The 15,891-nt window shown below is 41.7% G+C and overlaps 1 protein-coding gene across 3 annotated transcripts in view; it reads left to right on the forward strand.

Moving 5' to 3' along the window:
* The first annotated feature begins 5,500 nt into the window (after positions 1-5,500).
* LOC106578316 (retinoic acid receptor alpha) overlaps positions 5,501-15,891 on the forward strand; it is a 277,294-nt gene continuing 266,903 nt past the window's right edge. For all 3 annotated transcript variants that reach the window (XM_045701983.1, XM_045701982.1, XM_045701984.1), the window contains exon 1: positions 5,501-5,701. The gene's annotated coding sequence lies outside the window, so the exon portion shown is untranslated. The remainder of the gene's footprint in view (positions 5,702-15,891) is intronic.

The raw sequence follows: 15,891 nt of genomic DNA on the forward strand, positions 1-15,891 counted from the left end.
TGATAGACTTGACTGCACATCCAGGATGCAGCTGTACCAAGGACACCCGCCTTGAGGGAACACAGCAGCTATGGCTGCCAATAAAGTAAAGTCCCACAGTCTGTCTGCAGGCAAATGGAAGTATACTCGTCATACATCTGTGAACATAAGGATATCACGCCAGGGCCTAATTTCACCTGCCAAAATCCTGTGAAATAGGCCTAAATCTGCTCACACTCATACTCTCTATTTTGACAGCAACCAATTGCACCAAAACACACTTTGAGCATTTGAAGGCCTTTTACTCTGCTCTGAGTCCTCAGTCCTCGCATACGACTGTGTCCCCCCATGTCACCCCCAGCACAGCATTCCTCACTTCTGTGCTGATGTGTGACAGTTGACACAGCTCAGTGCCACTCACAGCATTGTTACAGCAGCCTCGTAGGCATTGGAAAAACATCCAGGAAAGACAGGGAATAGCCACCCGCAATACAACGTTTGCTGGGCAGGAGACAAACAGTCAACTTTGCGGTGGGTTGCAATGGAGGATAAGTATAGTATCTCACTGACTGTGGTGTGTCCCAGTGTGTCCAAAAATGCAACCTCTCACATAATGTTCTTATTTCTGGCAGTAAGTTTTGACATGGAAAGCAACAAATAAACAAACAAACCTGAAGGGCAGAAACAAATGTGTGCTTTCCCTCCACTGTTCACACAACAAATAATGCTCAGCTGACTCCCAATACACCATACCTAATTCAATTCAATTACAGTCTTTGTACTATAAAGGTTATCTTGTGCCAAGATCTTGTGCCAAGATATAGTGTAGAGGTTAAACACAGAAATATTGCTTGTCCATCTCTAATTTAGATCTGACTGTCGATATAATAAACATCTTTATCTACCAAGACAATAAATGCAATAACATGTTATTCAATTGATAATATAATCAAAGTTGTTTTCTTTATTTTGTAAATGTGCTATATCAAAGCAAAATGTTTTCATGATATGTCATTATCTGACAACTTGCAAGTATGAAATAGTAATATAATCATAAATGCTTGCTTTAGCAAGGCACCCTCCTTATAATCCAATTTCAGTACAATATCATAAGATAATATCAAAGATTTTTATAAATACAAATATCTATACAATTTGTGATAATATCATGAAAGAAAAACTGTCTGCACATCTGAGGGATACTTTGTGATTTTAGCAATGAGGCCCTTTATTTACTTCCCCAGAGTCAGATGAACTCGTGGATACCATTTTTGGATACCACTTTCAGTCATTGCGTTAATGCTAGTTAGCATTGGCTCATGAAAGTACAGTATCTCTAACTTCCTTCATACTGTACACAGGGACAATCAAATGCTATCCACGAGGTCATCTGACTCTGAGGAAGTAGATAAAGGGCCAAATAGAGAGAAATAATAATGGCGTCTTTTTGTAGGCACTAACTCCGCCATGGTTTGTAGGACAAAGCCTATGTAGAAATGAATGGCGTTTTTATAGGGTTTTTGGAAAAAAGGTATGTGGTAAACACAGGCTTAGGAACTCTTATGAGTTTTGTTCTATGAGATAATCTTCATCAGCTAAAGTCACTTTTTGTGAATTTTGAAGCATTCATGTAATAAGAAAAAACACATACAGTGGGGGAAAAAAGTATTTGATCCCCTGCTGATTTTGTACGTTTGCCCACTGACAAAGAAATGATCAGTCTATCATTTTAATGGTAGGTTTATTTGAACAGTGAGAGACAGAATAACAACAAAAAAATCCAGAAAAATGCATGTCAAAAATGTTATAAGTTGATTAGCATTTTAATGAGGGAAATAAGTATTTGACCCCCTCTCAATCAGAAAAATGTCTGGCTCCAAGGTGTCTTTTATACAGGTAACGAGCTGAGATTAGGAGCACACTCTTAAAGGGAGTGCTCCTAACCGCAGCTTGTTACCTGTAAAAAAGACACCTGTCCACAGAAGCAATCAATCATTCAGACTCCAAACTCTCCACCATGTAAAAGACCAAAGAGCTCTCCAAGGTTGTCAGGGACAAGATTGTAGACCTACACAAGGCTGGAATGGGCTACAAGACCATCGCCAAGCAGCCTGGTGAGAAGGTGACAACATTTGGTGCGATTATTCGCAAATGGAAGAAACACAAAAGAACTTTCAATATCCCTCGGCCTGGGGCTCCATGCAAGATCTCACCTCGTGGGGTTGCAATGATCATGAGAGCGGTGAGGAATCAGCCCAGAACTACACGGGAGGATCTTGTCAATGATCTCAAGGCAGCTGGGACCATAGTCACCAAGAAAACAATTGGTAACACACTACGCCGTGAAGGACTGAAATCCTGCTGCACCCGCAAGGTCCCCCTGCTCAAGAATACATATACATGCCCGTCTGAAGTTTGCCAATGAACATCTGAATGATTCAGAGGACAACTGGTGAAAGTGTTGTGGTCAGATGAGACCAAAATAGAGCTCTTTGGCATCAACTCAACTCGCCGTGTTTGGAGGAGGAGGAATGCTGCCTATGACCCCAAGAACACCATCTCCACCGTCAAACATGGAGGTAGAAACATTATGCTTTGGGGGTGTTTTTCTGCTAAGGGGACAGGACAACTTCACTGCATCAAAGGGACGATGGACGGGGCCATGTACCGTCAAATCTTGGGTGAGAACATCCTTCCCTCAGCCAGGGCATTGAAAATGGGTCGTGGATGGGTATTCCAGCATGACAATGACCCAAAACACACAGCCAAGGCAACAAAGGAGTGGCTCAAGAAGAAGCACATTAAGATCCTGGAGTGGCCTAGCCAGTCTTCAGACCTTAATCCCATAGAAAATCTGTGGACGGAGCTGAAAGTTAGAGTTGCCAAACGTCAGCCTCGAAACCTTAATGACTTGGAGAAGATCTGCAAAGAGGAGTGGGACAAAATCCCTCCTGAGATGTGTGCAAACCTGGTGGCCAACTACAAGAAACGTCTGACCTCTGTGATTGCCAACAAGGGTTTTGCCACCAAGTACTAAGTCATGTTTTGCAGAGGGGTCAAATACTTATTTCCCTCATTAAAATGCAAATCATTTTATAACATTTTTGACATGCGTTTTTCTGGATTTTTTTGTTGTTATTCTGTCTCTCACTGTTCAAATAAACCTACCATTAAAATGATAGGCTGATCATTTCTTTGTAAGTGGGCAAACGTTCAAAATCAGCAGGGGATCAAATACTTTTTTCCCTCACTGTAAAACACATGAAGGCTTTATAATTATTTTATTTTTTTAAATTGTATTTAACCAGGTAGGCTAGTTGAGAACAAGTTCTCATTTACAACTGCGACCTGGCCAAGATTAAGCAAAGTAGTGCAACACAAACAACAACACAGAGTTACACATGGAATAAACAAACATACAGTCAATAAGACAATAGAAAAAGTCTATATACAGTGTGTGCAAATGACGTAGGATAACAGAGGTAAGGCAATAAATAGGCTATAGTGGCGAAAATATAACAATATAGCAATTAAACACTGGAGTGATAGATGTGCAGAAGATGAGTGTACAAGTAGAGATACTGGGGTGCAAAGGAGCAAAATAAATAAAATAGATAACAGTATGGGGATGAGGTAGTTGGATGGGCTAATTACAGATGGGCTATGTACAGGTACCGTGATCTATGAGCTGCTCTGACACCTGGTGCTTAAAGCTAGTGAGGGAGATATGAGTCTCCAGCTTCAGTGATGTTTGCAGTTCATTCCAGTCATTGGCAGCAGAGAACTGGAAGGAAAGGCGGCCGAAGGAGGAATTGGCTTTGGGGGTGACCAGTGAAATATACCTGCTGGAGCGCGTGCTACGCGTGGGTGCTACTATGGTGACCAGTGAGCTGAGATAAGGCGAGGCTTTACCTAGCAAAGACTTATAGATGACCTTGTAGTTGTCCACACATTCATATTCATCAAGGTTAACTGACTGGTATTATCTCATAGAACCTCAGACATAATTTTTCTTTGTTTATCCCAAATCCCTATTCCCCATTGATTTTCAAACACAGGAATGGCTGAACAGGTAGCCTAGTGGTTAGAGCTTTGGGCCAGTAACCAAAAGGTTGCTAGATCGAATACCTGAGCTGACAAGGTTAAAATCTGTTGTTCTGGCCCTGAACAAGACAGTTAACCTAGGCTGTCATTGTAAATAAGAATTTGTTCTTAACTGACTTGCCTAGTTAAATAAAGGTTAAATAAAAACAAACTGAGATACACTACATTACCAAAAGTATGTGGATACCTGCTTGCTGAACATCTCATTCCAAAATCATGGGCATTAATATGGAGTTGGTCCCACCTTTGCTGCTATAATAGCCTCCACTTTTCTGGGAAGGCTTTCTACTAGATGTTGGAACATTGCTGCTGGGACTTGCTTCCATTCAGCCACAACAGCATTAGTGAGTCGGGTGATTAGGCCTGGCTTGCAGTCTGTGTTCCAATTCATCCAAAAGGTGTTCGATGGGGTTGAGGTCAGGGCTCTGTGCAGGCCAGTCAAGTTCTTCCACACCAATCTCGACAAAACATTTCTGTACGGACCTCGCTTTGTGCACGGGGGTATTGTCATGGTGAAATAGGAAAGGGTCTTCCCCAAACCGTTACCACAAAGTTGGAAGCACAGAATCGTCTAGAATGTCATTAAGATTTCCCTTCACTGGAATTAAGGGGCCTAGCCCAAACCATGAAAAACAAGCCCAAGACCATTATTCCTCCACCAAACTTTACAGTTGGCACTATGCATTGGGGCAGGTAGCGCCGGACTGCCAGATGATGAAGCGTGATCCAATGATGGCGAGCTTTACACCACTCCCGCCGACACTTGGCATTACGCATAGTGATCTAGGTTTGTGTGCGGCTGCTTGGCCATGGAAACCCGTTTCATGAACCTCCCTACGAACAGTTCTTGTCTTGACGTTGCTGCAAGAGGCAGTTCGGAACTCAGTAGTGAGTGTTGCAACCAAGGACAGATGATTTTTACGAGCTACTGTAAGCCTGTGTGGCCTACCACTTCACGGCTGAGCCGTTGTCGCTCCTAGTTGTTTCCACTTCACAATAACAGCACTGACAGTTGATCAGGGCAGCTCTAGCAGGGCAGTAATTTGATGAACTGACTTGTTGGAAAGGTGGTATCCTATGACAGTGCCACGTTGAAAGTCACTGAGCTCTTCAGTAAGGCCATTCTACTGACAATGTTCGTCTATGGAGATAGCATGGCGGTGAGCTCGTTTTATACACCTGTCAGCAAAGGGTATGGCTGGAATAGCCGAATCCACTCATTTGAAGGGGTGTCCACATACTTTTGTATATATAGTGTAACTTTTCCCCCTGGTTTTAAGACTACAAACTGGCCAAAATCCTGAAGTGTCCCTTTTACAGGACAGCGGACCACCCCATAAATGGAGAAGGGGCGGACAGAGAGGGTGGTGTTGAATTTCACTGCCGGAGCACGTGACTTCAATGGCTCCGCTGCGAAAGCTCTCAACTTCTCTGCTCACTGAAAGCCGTTCACCGCCTCTAATCGACGAATTGCCGGAGGGTAGTTTGGCTCGACACCGGTTGTTATCCACTGCTAAATGTTTAACACTCAAAAACTTTGGAGAGAGTATCAAAACAATTATACTTAGCGCAACTTCCACCAACCACGGAACCAGGAGGAGAAGGCAACAGGTCCAAGGTATTTGATGTGACACTTGTTATTTGAGGTGGCTTACCTTGTCAACATTTGGACAGTGTGCGGTCCAAGTCAAAATGCACATAAACCAACAGGCAAATGTCATGAACAATTGAACTCCTTCAGCCCGACGACAATCATATTTTCAGTTATGTCTTACATTGACTTTTTTAAAATTTAAAAAAAAATTGTGCACGAACGTTCTAAGATTTCGATGTCATGCATGTCAGTTCGGCGGGATGTGAGATTTCGTTCTGAATCTCGTGATTGACACTGGCTACACTATCAACACATAGGGTGGCTTGTCTAATTGGATAGCAAAACAGTTCTTTATCAATTTACCGTATTATTTTCGCATGAATGAAATGGACCACGCAACAAAATCAAAAAGTAAGCATCAAGCGATAAATAGCATTTGGCAAGCCAGTTTACCGCATTTTGACAGGCTGACAATTGACTCAATATTTACATCGCCAAGCCTTGTAGCAAGGTCAACCAGTTTGTAAACTTTTCTCTGTATTTACCATGTTATGCGTGTAGCTCACAGATTGCTAAACCACTATAGTTGTTTCTTTTGCACACAATTCTTGCTTCATTGCGAGCCATCCATGGAACGCCAAGACAATGGAATATGGATGTTAATCAATCCCAGACTAGTGTGTGCACACATTTATTCCCAAAACCGTGTGCTCAAGTGTCTTTATTTCAGCAAATGATTGCAATGTAAGCCACACTGACAGAAACCCCCAATTTGTTTACACATTTGATGCAGTTTTTTTCAAGATAATATGCCTTCAGAGGAGCAGCTGACAAATGAAATGTCATAATACCTATGACATGATTATTAACATTACAGTGCATGTTGCCACAATCTCAACATTTTGCCGATTTGGTCAATTTTTATTATTACCAATTTCTTGCATATATGTCGTGTTAAGTCATTTAAAAAAAAAGTTTCTTATTTAGATCTGTAATAATATTTCATTTTGTGACTCTGTATGATTAGGTAGCCTAATCACTGTGTTAAGATATCTTATGGGTCATGATTGATTTATAAAATAATGCATTTATATGGATTATTCCATTGCTCTGTCCAAGACTGGCTGTGTAATGTGCACAACAAACTACTGTTTTTGTTGTGAAAAAGGTATGTGCCCTTTTCTACAGAAAACCTGTGACATTCAGCGCAAGATGCGTTGGAGGCTTAGTTGCTGAGTGGGAAATTTGGTGTGTCTGAGGATTTTCCCACCCTGTCACCTCTCCTCATGGTGTGAATCACAGATGCATGTTGTGCCGTAGCCATAGCTGGATATGCCCTAGTCAGTTCTAACCTAACCAAGCAGTATGTTCACAACTGTTACGACTATCACTATTTAACTTTTATTTATTTAACTAGGCAAGACAGTTAAGCACATTCTTATTTACAATGACTGCCTACCCTGGCCAAACCCTAACCTGTACTACACTGGGCTAATTGTGCGCCACCCTATGGGACTCCCAATCACAGCCGGGTGTGATACAGTCTGTAATTGAACCAGGGTCTGTAGTGATGCCTCTAGCACTGATATGCAGTTCCTTAGACCGCTGCGCCACTCGGGAGCCCCACTATAGTGGGCTAATCCTGAAAGGTACTGTGATGTAATATTAACTGCCCTTGGCTTTCGTTCCTTCAGGTCTGTTGTATCATTTTCAATCAGAAGTTTTATCTGCTGTGTCCTCAACTCATGATGGGCCCCATGTGAGAGGGATTTAACCTACACACTGGTCTGGTACCCTGTGTACGTCAACAATCCAATCATACTTGGGTTCGCCTTTCTCCCCTCAAGGGCAACAGGATCTGAGATGTGGTCACCGTGTTATGAGTTTGTTTAACTAATAGGCTACAGTATGCCATATGGACACACATGAGAGCAGAGCCAGCCAGCCCAACTTCAGCCTCGCAGGCACATCCAAGCAATGTGTTCATCAGCTTCTCTTGTGGCAGTTACTATGTCTATGCTAGTGCAGACATGTTCTTTTTGGTTGGTTGTCTATTCTAAGTTTGAGGGTTAGACCGTACAATGTGTTTTAGAATAGCAGTAAACACTATTGTATAGCCAAGTACAGTATTTTGCATGCAGATATAATTAGAGGCAGAAGAGTGAACTGCTTTTTCACAAGTCCAGAGTTTTTGAGTGACTTGTCTTCTCCGGAAAGTTGGTTTCCTTTTTGTGTGAGCGATGCCAGTTAGACTTAGAAGACTCACACGACTTGGTTTCACATGGCTGTAAATGTGTCATCACAATGGAGGCGATGGCTCACTCACTCCGCCTCCTCTCCATACCTCTAAAGTCGGACAGGCCCCACCCCCCCCCCCTTCTCCTTCCTCTTCAAAATGATAAAGTCAAGTGTGACACTGGAAAGGAACATATTTTTTGACTTCGCTCTGAAAAACATGATAGTGACTCAAAAGCTCCTGGCAATTTATTTTTCACATGGGCTGACATTTTCTCTGTTTTCTTGTAACCTTTGGAACAAATTGTTTTTGCCAGATGAAGTGAGATGGGTTATTGGAGGATGGTGGGAGAGTGTTCCCATTTGGAGACCTTTACTGCAGGACATGAGATGTGTATCCCACAGAGCTGCTGATTTGTATTTGGAAATGCCCAGTGTTATTCCTAAATCTGGCCTTTTACTATCTGTATATTCTTGTTGAAGGTAAAGAGATGGGGTTTAAGGAGTTCAAATGATACTGTAGCTTAATAGTTGGCCTGTCTGCCAAACATACCCATGTCTAACAAGATGTGGGGAGCAAGACTCCTAGCAATGTGGTGTGGTTCAGGGGTAGGCAGAGATGTTTGCACAACTGATTGTAGTGAAAGTGCGTACATCTAAATTTGGTATAGAGATTATACCAAAAAGGAAATCTCAACACATTTGAAGTTCGGTTAGCAGAGGCCCATAGTGGTGAGTAGCCTTACCACAGCCCTGTCTGTCCCTTGTGTTCAGTTTAGCCGGTGTCTGCCTGCCTCACCAGGCTGAGACTGTGCAGGAGAAACTCATCAGGTTGTGACAGATGAGACGGGTCCCCCACAATGGCAGGTTACCCCAGAGATGTCACAAGGCCCTTGCTAAATGGTAAATACCTCAACCGAGTCGACCCACTCACTCACCGAGACGCCAGAGTGTGTGTGGGTTTTATTTCAGGAGCTCATATCTGACTGAAACCACAGTTTTGAGAGCTGAGGCTTCGGATCCCTGTTATGAAAAAAATACATCAGATATTTGCGGGTTTGTTATGAGCACTAGTGTGGTGTCAGTCTTCCGGCTCTCTTTAGTTCTTTTTCATAAAAACATGTTGGTTTCTGTGTTGAGAGAAAGTTGTTTCTTTGCTATTGCCACTCTTGCTGAATGAGTAGAAATAAATTGCACTGTTAGTCGTTTTGGCCGTGGTGCTTGCTGACATAGCCGCTGCTTTTTGGAATGGGGTGAGTGTGGGAAAAGACAGAGGAGGAGGGTGGGATCCACTAGCAGGGGTGAAGAGTGAATTGGGGAAGTAAAGCCCCTGTGATGTAGGGATATGGGAGCTCTAGTCAGCCCGGCTGATGGGGGTTTGACAGGAGGGCTCACACATACTGATTCTGTCTCAATACAGTCCACTGTCTGTTTCCCTGCTCTCCTAGTCCTCCCTGTGCACGATGAAAGGGTTAAGTCACCCCCCCACCTCCTTTTTTTAAATATTGACTCCTTTTATTTCTCCCTTTATGGCTTTGATGGTATTAAATAATCATTACATGTCAGCGTGCACAGCTCTCCCGTGTTCATGAGGGAGAGAGAGCAATTAGGTCAGCGTAGTAGAATAGAAGTCTTAGTGGCAGGGCACCTCACCTCAAGTTACAATTCTAATATACAGTTGAAGTTGGAAGTTTACGAGTCATTAACTCGTTTTTCAACCACTCCACAAATTTCTTGTTAACAAACTATAGTTTTGACAAGTCGGTTAGGACATCTACTTTGTGCATGACACAAGAAATTTTTCCAACAATTGTTTACAGACAGATTAATTCACTTAAATCACAATTCCGGTGGGTCAGAAGTTTACATACACTAAGTTGACTGTGCCTTTAAATAACTTTGAACATTCCAGAAAATGATGTCATGGCTTTAGAAGCTTCTGATAGGCTAATTGACATAATTTAAGTAAATTGTGTACCTGTGGCTGTATTTCATGGCCTACCTTCAAACTCAGTGCCTCTTTGCTTGACATCATGCGAAAATCAAAAGAAATCAGCCAAGACCTCAGGAGAAAAAATTGTAGACCTCCACAAGTCTGGTTCATCCTTGGGAGCAATTTCCAAACGCCTGAAGGTACCACCATCATCTGTGCAAACAATGGTACGCAAGTATAAACACCATGGGACCACGCAGCAGTCATACCACTCAGGAAGGAACGCGTTCTGTCTCCTAGAGATGAACGTACTTTGGTGCGAAAAGTGCAAATCAATCCCAGAACAGCAAAGGACCTTGTGAAGATGCTGGAGGAAACGGGTACAAAAGTATCTATATCCACAGGTAAACGTGTCCTATATCGACAACCTGAAAGGCTGCTCAGCAAGAAGAAGCCACTGCTCCAAAACCGCCATTAAAAAAGCCAGACTACGGTTTGCAACTGCACATGGGGACAAAGATCGTACTTTTTGGAGAAATGTCCTCTGGTCTGATGAAACAAAAATAGAACTGTTTGGCCCTAATGACCATCGTTCTGTTTGGAGGAAAAAGGGGGATGGTTGCAAGCTGAAGAACACCATCCCAACCGTGAAGCACGGGGGTTGCAGCATCATGTTTTAGGGGTGCTTTGCTGCAGGAAGGACTGGTGCACTTCACAAAATAGATGCGATCATGAGGAAGGGAAATGTGGTTATATTGAAGCAACATCTCAAGACAGTTAAAGCTTGGTCGCAAATGGGTCTTCCAAATGGACATTAACCCCAAGCATACTTCCAAAGTTGTGGCAAAATGGCCTAAGGACAACAAAGTCAAGGTATTGGAGTGGCCATCACAAAGCCCTGACCTCAATCCTATAGAAAATGTGTAGGCAGAACTGAAAAGCGTGTGCGAGCAAGGAGGCCTACAAACCTGACTCAGTTACACCTGCTCTGTCAGGAGGAATGGGCCAAAATTCACCCAACTTATTGTGGGAAGCTTGTGGAAGGCTACATGAAACGTTTGACCCAAGTTAAACAATTTAAAGACAATGCTACCAAATACTAATTGAGTGTATGTAAACTTCTGACCCCCTGCGAATGTGATGAAAGAAATAAAAGGTGAAAGAAATAATTCTCTCTACTATTATTCTGACATTTCACATTCTTAAAATAAAGTGGTGTTTCTAACTGACCTAAGATTTTTACTGGGATTAAATGTCAGGAATTCTGAGAAACTGAGTTTAAATGTATTTGGCTAAGGTGTATGTAAACTTCCGACTTCAACTGTACCTAAAACTCAGATTTGGAACTTAGAGACCAAGGCCGTTGTGTTATCTGAGAAATTAAGGAGGCTGCTCTGAGACCTTAATGTTGTTGGCTATTGTATTATCTAATCAGGAAAAAACAGCCTAGAATGGATAATCGGTTATATTTGAAGTCCCTCACCAGTTTAATATTCCTGAAGATTTAGGTCAGTTTTCTTTTTAAATGAGGCTCAGCTTAAGACTGATCACTGAGCTGTTATTGTATTGAATGTGATTGAAAAGACTTGATTTAGACATTTAAGATTATGAGCAGATTTAGCCTACATAGCAGTTTTTTTCTGGTCTCTGTGAGAAAGACGAAGCTATAGTTTAACATTAACTTTGTCTGTCTATCCATTTGAAGACTTTTTTTTTTTTTTTGTCGAAGGTGGTTGAATACTTAGGCTACTATGAATTGTGTTATGGCATTCATACTGTCTATTTTGGTACATTTCACATTGGTCTGGCATTGTCTTACATGTACACACTGCTGGCCATATCTTTTTTTTACCACGAGACCTATTACGTTTCACAATTTGTGTGGGGGTATTGTGGCAGTGTCATACAATTCCATAACATTTTTCCACATCCATTTTCCATAGACTCTTTTGCCCAGTTGGACAGTCTCTCAGCTTGATGGCTGACATTTCCAGTGAAAGAGCTCTTTTGTCGTTAGTTAATCACCCCCCTCTCCATAAAACAATGGTATCAATTGCTTCTTCTGAGTACATCCACACTGCTGTAAAAAGCCTGGCTCTTTCTCCTCCCAGGCAGGCAGTGAAACCTCTTCATTACCAGTGACAGCCCAGCCATTCTCAATAGGCACACTGCGGGAACTCTGTCAGACTTTCAGGTAACTGTTGAGATTTGTAAAAGTAGAATCCACAAGGTGCAATTGTGAAATTTGGTAGATCGTTGGTAGTTTTCATCTCATGTCAGTCACTAGCTAGGTTTCCATTCAATTGGTGACAGATTTTCACGTGAATAGTCTAGAATCCGCATAAAGTAAAATATGCAAATTGTCACACCATTTGTGTTTCCACCAGACAGACTTGTTGCAGATAAATCATTGCGTAACGACGTAGTGCACACAATGTACTTCTTCGCTGAACTATGGTACATTGGCTTTGGATTTTTATTTGGTACAAACTTTCCATTGCATTTTGAACTCTACCCATACTTTGTCACAAACGTTTGCACTCTAGCCAAAAATGTTGCAAATACAGTGCGGTTAGGCCAGTCTATGGATAAGGGCAAGAATAAAAATGTTTTTTGTCAAACGTCAGTCAAGCATTGACCGTAATGTCACCAGAATAAGACTAGGGCTGTCCCTGACCAACCCAAAAAATATTGGTAGACCGAGAGTCGTTTGTTCATTTGACCAATCGATTGGTCAAAAATATTAAACGTGTATTTTTCCATATAGACACATCCTGTGTGTTTTTAATCAAAACAACTATATGCATTGAGTTTGTCTGACACTTTAAGCACACTGTTTGAAATAATTAAGACCCATGTAGTCTGACCAGCAATTGTTTTGATTGGGTCAAGCTTAGACTTACTACGCTGTTTAAAAAAGAAAAATGACAGCGAGTGACTGACTAGCACCCGTTGCCTGTCACTCCTCCTTGCTGCAGCAACCATCACAGAACATCACCAGGGTTTATCGCGATGTCTGTGTTGCTGAAGCTGTAACATGATTACAGCCATTTCAGACTGAAAAGTTCTGTTACCGAAATCCCGGATTTGTTTAGGAAAAACATTGCCTCAGCCCTTCCTCTCTTTATGTGACACATGTATGCATCACATGAACGTGACCAATAGCATATCAAAATCACATCAATAAATGGGTTAAAACAAACTGAATACCGTAACGCATGCGACAGCAAAATGGGTGCAGAGGACGTGACAAACTAGAAACGGGAATTGTTTACTGGTTGCTCGCGAGTTAAAGGGGAAGTCCGATGAATGGAATAAATTTGACTAGTTGTAGAAAATACTGGAGATCAAGAAAAAGTAGGTTAGGAACAAGCACTGCGTGCATATTATGTGACCCCCCAAACAGGTGTTGTTAGATTACAATATCATCTTTCTGACTATTTGGAGCAATGTAAACAACACCACCAAGGTTGGATGGGGAGCGTCGCTTTGCAGCTAATTTGAGGTCACTCCAGAGATGTTCGATTGGGTTCAAGTCTGGGCTCGGCCACTCAAGGACATTCAGAGACTTGTCCCGAAGCCACTCCTACATTCTTGGCTGTGTGCTTAGGGTTGTTGGCCTGTTGGAAGTTGACCCTTTGCTCCAGTCTGAGGTCCTGAGTGCTCTGGAGCAGGTTTTCATCAAGGATCTCTCTGTACTTTGCTTCGTTCATCTTTCCCTTGATCCTGACTAGTCTCCCAGTCCTTGCTGCTGAAAAACATCTTGACAGCGTGATGCTGCCACCACCATGCTTCACTGTAGGGATGGTGCCAGGTTTGTTCCAGACGTGACGCTTGGCATTCAGGCCAAAGGGTTCAAGCTTGGTTTCATCAGACAAGAGAATCTTGTTTTTCATGGTTTGAGAGTTCTTTAGGTGCCATTTGGCTAACTCCAAGTGGGCTGTCATGTGCCTTTTTATTTATTTTACTGAGGTGGGGCTTCCGTCTGGCCACTCTACCATAAAGGCCTGATTGGTGGAGTGCTGCAGAGATGGTTGTCCTTCTGGAAGGTTCTGACATCTCCACAGAAGGGCTCTGTCAGTGACCATTGGGTTTTTGGTCACCTCCCTGACCAAGGCCCTTCTCCCCCGATTGCGCATTATTTTTTGACCGTTTTAGAGCAATGTAAACGACACTAAGTCAATTATAAGCATACAAAAAAATTGTGAAGCCTATATTACAGCAAAGCCTAAACACTCGCATTAATTTGTGAATGCAGTCTCCAAAATGGAGCGGTTTACTTATTTGTTTACGCTAAATATTCAATGGTTGCTTTTATTTTAAAACTAAATGCATGATTCTATTTCAAATCATGAATGACTTGTATGCTGTGTGATGACCTAAATGAAAGATTGATTGCTACAGTAGCCTATATAAGTATTGAAATAGTGCATTCAGACCCCTTGCCTTTTTCCACATTTTGTTACGCTAGTCTTATTCTAAAATGGATGAAATAGTTTCTCATTATTCTACACACTACCCCATAATGACAAAGCAAAAACAGGTTTTTAGAAATGTTAGGAAATGTATTAAAAATAGAAAACTGATATTACATTTACATAAGTATGTAGACTCTTTACTCAATACTTTGTTGAAGCAGGGATTACAGCCTCGAGTCTTCTTGTGTATGATGCTACAAGCTTGGTCCTTGGTCAGGGAGGTCATACCCAAGAAGAGTCGGCTGTAATCGCTGCCAAAGGAGCTTCAACAAAGTACTGAGTAAAGGGTCTGCATACTTATGTAAACGTAATATCAGTTTATTTTTTAATACATTTGCAAACATTTCTAGTTGTAGAAATATCTCAAGGATGATCAATGTAAAAAGGATGCACCTGAGCTCAATTTCGAGTCTCATAGCAAAGGGTCTGAATACTTATGTAAAGAAAAATAAATAAATGAATATATACATTAGCAAACATTTCTGAACCTGTTTTTGCTTTGCGATTATGGTGTGTAGATTGAGTAACACATTTATTGAATCCATTTTAGAGTAGGGCTGTAACAAAATGTGGAAAAGGTGAAGGGGTCTGAATACTTTCCGAATGCACTGTAGGTTTTAAGTAAATTACGGTATTAAGACTAAGCAGGATGGGCCTACAGCTCGATGGTGGTTATACAATGCTGCTATATTAAGCCTGCTGATGATAATGGCGTTGTTGTTGTTGTTATTATTATTATTATTATTATTATTATTATTATTATTATTATAATAACGAGTTCAAGAAAATGAGTTTTTATTTTTTTTTTCTTACAATTTGTAACTGTGCAAACGAAATAAATTAGAACAGCCTTTGGTATTTTATTGAAAAAGTGTAAAGGCTTTAGCACAGCAAAGATTACAACTTTTTTTTTATTTATTTTTTTGCAATTGTTAATCACAGGTTTTGGTTGTGTGAGGCTTGGTGCTCACGGAATCGGTATACTATTTAAACAGGCAACAGAAGCAGGATCTGTCTTATTCCTGTAGATGTATATGGAAGATTTATCCATATAGATCACCGACCATTTTGAATCCCACCGTACCTTCTCCACTATGCAATCTGGTTTCCGAGCTGGTCATAGGTGCACCTCAGCCACGCTCAAGGTCTTAAACGATATCATAGACGCCATCAATAAAAGACAGTACTGTGCAGCTGTCTTCATCGACCTGGCCAAGGCTTTTGACTGTCAATCACTGCATTCTTATTGGCAGACTCAATAGCCTTGGCTTCTCAAATGACTGCCTCGCCTGGTTCACCAACTACTTCTCAGATAGAGTTCAGTGTGTCAAATCGGAGGACCTCTGGCGTTCTCTATGTTCTCTATTGCTGCTGGTGATTCTCTGATCCACCTCTACGCAGGCGACACCATTCTGTATACATCTGGCCCTTTGGAAAATCACCAAAGCCAATACTTCCTTTGGCCGCATTTCCTTCCAGTTCTCTGCTGCAAATGACTGGAACGAATTGCAAAAATCACTGAAGCTGGAGTCATATCTCCCTCACTAACTTTAAGCATCAGCTGTCAA

This window comes from Salmo salar, chromosome ssa19 (assembly GCF_905237065.1).
Source record: "Salmo salar chromosome ssa19, Ssal_v3.1, whole genome shotgun sequence".
Classification (NCBI taxonomy): Eukaryota; Metazoa; Chordata; class Actinopteri; order Salmoniformes; family Salmonidae; genus Salmo; species Salmo salar.